We start from the raw sequence: 5,734 nt of genomic DNA on the forward strand, positions 1-5,734 counted from the left end.
GATGTCAGACCGTGGGCTGGAGGTGAGACCTGGGAGGGAGGGCTTGGGAGCCAGCTGTGCCATCAGTCCCTGCAGCCTTTGCAAGGCCACATCTCTGTCATCAGTGCTGGCCAAGCACTCAGAGCTGAGGTTGGGGGCCCTGGCAGGGGACAGTAGGGAAGAGCAAAGACAATAAAAACATCCAAGACCCAAACCCCTGCCCTTGAAACGTCCTGGTTTGGTGGGGGGACACCACAGCATTTAGAGCAATGCAGTGGGACGGCAGCACACGCCCCAGGTACAGAGGCAGCCTGAGAAGGCAAAGATTAACTCCAGGGGACAAGAAATCCATCTTGCAAGATAAACAAGAGTTTTTTTACGCACACAGGAAGGTCAGGGCCTTCAAGTTCCCAGGAAGAGGGAGTGGAATGTCCACTACATGCACAGACACAGCGGCAGTGCTGAGCTGGACCATCAGAGCTGGGTGAGCCTGGGGTGAGGGCCAGACAGCGATGCAGCTGGACTTGGGACAGGGGTCAGACCTGCATTTAGAGTCTGGGCGGTCACATTCCAAGGGGTTTGGACTTTCTTCTGAGGGCAGTGAAGGATTTGGAGCCAGGGAGGGACAGAATCTTATCCACGACTGGCTGTCTGGCTCTGGGGACCTAGGTCCTGGGATTCCCAGTGATGAGGACCTGGGAGGTAGTACGGAGGAGACAAATTTCAGATTCATTCAGGACGTAGAGTGTCTGGGGATAGCGCTGAGGGGAGGCCAGGCTTTGGGGGTGGAGGGGAAGGCAGGAAAGAATACAAGTCTCCGGCAGCTGTGCGTTCAGCCACTGTATCGGCCAGCAGACCACGGTGGAGTAAACAGACGGGGAGTCGGGCTTCCCTGGTGGCGCAGTGGTGGAGAGTCCGCCTGCCGATGCAGGGGACACGGGTTCGTGCCCCGGTCCGGGAAGATCCCACATGCCGCGGAGCGGCTGGGCCTGTGAGCCATGGCCGTTAAGCCTGCGCGTCCGGAGCCTGTGCTCCTCCACAGGAGAGGCCATGACAGTGAGAGGCCCGCGTACCACAAAAAACAACAAAAAACAACAACAAAAAAAACCAAACAGGGAGTCATCTTTCTCACATAATGAGAAAAAAGTCTGAGGAAAGAGGTGGCTATGTTTGTCCAACAGTCTTCAGTGTCTGGGCCGATGTCTTTGCCCTCTCCTTGTCAGTAGCCCGGCCATGGTGTTCTCGTTCACGGCAGGAAGGGGACATGGCTGAGCAGTGGGCATGGTGGTGACTGCCCAGCCCACCTCTTCACACTGATGGACACGCCCCCCTCCCCTCTGGAAACGACCTGATACCAATGATCGCCAATGATGGCTGATGTGGGAGACAAAGGCTCTGCCCTCTGGACTCAGGCAGGGCGTCCCTGCAGGGTGGCCAGCTCATCCACCAAGGCCTCGGCTGCAACCTCACTGCAGGCCACCTCCTCCCTCTGCCTGGTCCTGCGTCCTCCACCTGTCCCAGGTGCATCTCCCAAGAGCCCTCCCTGGTGAAGCTGCATGCACGCAGCTTCGGTCTCAGAGTCTGTCCCCGGGGAAACTCAATCTCAGACAACCAGTGATGTCTGACCCCTTTATCCGGAGGGAAAAATGTTTCCCCAGTCTTGCACCCCACCCTCCACTGGAGCAGACCTCTGATTCTCTCTCATTAGCCAGAATCGAGCCCCAGCTGCAAGGCAGCTTGGGTACATTGCTGCTGTTAGCAATAGCTGGATCCTGCCAGCAAAGGGGGAGCCAGACATGGGTGAGGGAACCCTGACTGTCACACGCGCTTAACTTAACAACTCGGCGCTAACGTGAAAGCGAGAAGAAAGTGTGATTCAGGGATGCACAACCTTCCTGGGATGACGTTCTGCATGTTTTGATAAACTGGGCCATATTTTTCTGTTTCCTGTGCTTTGAGAACGTCTCCTTACAGGGAAGGGTCAAGACAAGGAAGAAAACTTGGAGAAACCCTGGGGCTTTGAGCTATGACTTGATACTGTGGCGCTCTGGATGTGAGATCCAGATGTCTTCCTCTCTGTAAGGTAAGGATGCACCGCCTCTGAGGGGGCTGATACAGGGAGGGGGGCTGGTGCAGAGGCCTAGGGGGCGGGGCTGGGAGGGGAAGGATGGGCCAGAGATGACCCTCTTCGCTTGCACCCTGCAGGAGATGCAGCCAAAGGCCCTGGAGCAAGGGTGTAAGTGGGGGACTGGGGCCAATGGGACACTTTAAAGTGGGCAGAAACCAGTGTGCTTCCTGGACGCCCTGGTGGATAAGTTAGAATAAAAGAGGTGTCTAGGTGAGGTCTTTTTTTTTTTTTAAAGTAGACAACGTATATTTGGGTCTTGTTTTTTGATCTACTCCCACAATCCCTGCCTTTTATTTGGTGCATTTAAACCATGAACATTCACAATGATTATTGATATAGTTCCATCAATATACTGTATTTTTTTTTACATCTTTATTGGAGTATAATTGCTTTACAATGGTGTGTTAGTTTCTGCTTTATAACAAAGTGAATCAGTTATACATATACATATGTTCCCATATCTCTTCCCTCTTGTGTCTCCCTCCCTCCCTCCCTCCCTATCCCACCCCTCCAGGCTGTCACAAAGCACTGAGCTGATCTCCTTGTGGATCTCTGAGCTGATCTCCTGTGGATCTCAAAGCACTGAGCTGATCTCCTTGCGGCTGCTTCCCACTAGCTATCTATTTTACGTTTGGTAGTGTATATATGTCCACGCCACTCTCTCGCTTTGTCACAGCTTACCCTTCCCGCTCCCCATATCCTCAAGTCCATTCTCTAGTAGGTCTGTGTCTTTATTCCCGTCTTACCCCTAGGTTCTTCATGACATTTTTTTTTCTTAAATTCCATATATATGTGTTAGCATACGGTATTTGTCTTTCTCTTTCTGACTTACTTCACTCTGTATGACAGACTCTAGGTCCATCCACCTCATTACAAATAGCTCAATTTCGTTTCTTTTTATGGCTGAGTAATATTCCATTGTATATATGTGCCACATCTTCTTTATCCATTCATCCGATGATGGACACTTAGGTTGTTTCCATCTCCTGGCTATTGTAAATAGAGCTGCATTGAACATTTTGGTACATGATTCTTTTTGAATTATGGTTTTCTCAGGGTATATGCCCAGTAGTGGGATTGCTGGGTCATATGGTAGTTCTATTTGTAGTTTTTTAAGGAACCTCCATAGGTGGGGTCTTGACTCACCCCAGGTGCTTAATCACTACCTCTAACATTTCTTCTCTGATAAGACACACACACAGAGGAGATAGAGGGTCTTACACGCCCGTTCCAGATTTGTATGCAGAGATCAATCCCAACACAGTCAGGCTGAGTAGGTCGGTACGAGTTCCTGGGAGTAAAGTCTCTGTGCAGGGGAGGTCCAGCGTCACCATGGAAATGTCACCCACAGCCTCCACCCCCCGGCCCACGAGTTGCTGAGAGGTGATGGGCCAGCTTCTGTGTAATGACCAGGCTAGGACAGAGGCAGGGACATGCAGCTTTGGAGATGGCTGACCGAGGGACAGGAGTGCTGGGAATAAGACTCGTCATCTTCTGGTGTCCCAGGATGCACCGGGTCCCACCCGGGAGAATCTAGCAGCAGAACGTGGGGTGTGAGCTCTGCAGATGTCGGGGGACGTCGGCACTGCTCCCCCACTGCTCATTACGTTGATCAAGGGCTGCCTGAGGTCCTCCATGGTCAACGTGCAGCTATCACTGAGTTGTGCTCCCCGGCAAATCCCTAACGGGAAGGTCAGTGACAGATTTGGGGGCAGGAGGGGGCAGGAGGGTGAGGGTAACACCCTGTCAACTAGGGATTTTCCATTCCTGCTGAGGTAGACCCCAGAGCTAATATGTTGTTTATTTTTCAAATTTTAATGGTTTTTTTTTTTCTTATCTCATTTAAAGATCACAGCCCAGTTATTGGTCAAAGCAGAACTTGGGCTGTCTGGACAAAGCTGGCAATCAAACCTGCTACCGACTTGTTCAGCCAGGGCCATAGAGCGCAGCTGGCAGGACCCTGCATCCCAATGCCCGTGGCCCCAGTGCCCAGCATGGCCTTGAGGCTCAGGACAAGGTTGTGGGATTGAGGCAGGAGATAGATGGGCCCCAGGCTGAGCTCCAAAATGGCAGGAGTGAGAGAGGAGCTGAGCCCCGCCCAGATAAGAGATAGAGACCACATATTCCTTGTTCTTGAGGTCAAGGAGACCTTCCCGACTATACGTGCTCAGGAGGTCCCAAAGGGAGTGATGTCAACCTAGCTATACTCCTCTTTGCTAGAATCCATCTTGGCTAAGAGATGCATGCGCACACATGGGAGGACCCTGAGATAAACCAAATATGGACACAGAACCAGGCAGAGCAAGATCATTGGCCAAAGGAAACCTGGAACAAATGCCCCATGTAAGTGATTCAAACTACCCTGAGGGCGCAACTCTCTCTCTCTGTGTCTATCCACACGTACTCTTTTTCTTCCTAATAAACACTTTACTTGTTTTGCTACTTTCTCTCTTTGTGGGAATTCATTTCTGCAACGCCCAAGGGCCAGGGGCCTTGTCACTGGCCATCGTGGTCTCGAGGCTAGGATTCAGCGTTCTCGCCGCCTCGGCCTGACTTCAATCTCTGGCTGGGGAACCGAAACCCTGCTTTAAGCCGCTGCAGGCTGAGGCCACCTGAGATCAGGGTGTCTTAGTCTGAGCTCCCCTGAAGCCCACCCTGAGGCAAGGATGTCGGTGCAGGATCCAGGGAGCCCCATGGGAAAGCAGGGGCTCCCTGGATCCTGCTGGGTGAGGGCCACCCAGCAAAGCCCAGCCTGGCTTGGCCCAGGGGGTGCGTCCCTCTGCTGGGGGCTCTGAGGAGTCTGGTAGGCTGCCTCGGGTCTTCCCCACAGAAGATGAGAGCTGGGGAGAGTCCTAGAGAGAGAGGACAGCCGTCCTGAAGGAAGGAAGGTGGCCGGGAGCTGCAGCAGCTGCAGGTGAACTAGGGGGTGCCGGGGCTCAGGGCTGGGTCCACAGTGTGTGCCCAGTGGGTGGGGGGCCTTGCAATGTGATGGGAGGACAGGACAGCACCCCATGAAGGAGAGCAGGGACATGAGGGAGAGGGCTGGGTGAGGGGTCTTCTCCTGCCCCCCCAGGCCTCTGCACCCCCCAGCCCTGGCCAGGGCATCCCTGACTTTGCTTAAGCTGCATGAGTTTGGTTTCTGGAACTTGCACCCAAACTATTCTTACTGAAGTGGAAATGACACTACAAACCGGAGCTCTGGAGACAGTCTCAGTGTCCCTGTGTAGCTGCCCTAGAAGCAGGGCCCGGTGGGCTGGGCCGGAAAACCCTCCACGGGGTGCTTTCTGTGTAATTGCTGTCGGGACCTGTCACATGGTGGCCGGTTCCAGTGCGGACACCACGAAACCGACCAACTCCAGGCTTTTGACTGTACAAATGACTTCTACTTGGATGTGGTTACTCAGTAAATACTTAACAATGACCATCTCAGATAGCCACCAGGCAAGAACGTGAGAGATGAACGGTGGCTTTTCAAGCTATGGGGGCGATTAGGAAGTGAGCAGGGAATGAAGCCAGAGTTTTCTCTCCAGTGACTTCCCCTCCTGCCTCCCCCTCCCCTTCAGGAGCAGAAAAGAGTCAATACAAAACTGTAAGCCCTAGAATAGGCTAAGACAAGTCCCTTGCACA

The sequence above is a fragment of the Stenella coeruleoalba genome (genome assembly GCF_951394435.1).
Source record: "Stenella coeruleoalba genome assembly, chromosome: 13".
Taxonomy (NCBI): Eukaryota; Metazoa; Chordata; class Mammalia; order Artiodactyla; family Delphinidae; genus Stenella; species Stenella coeruleoalba.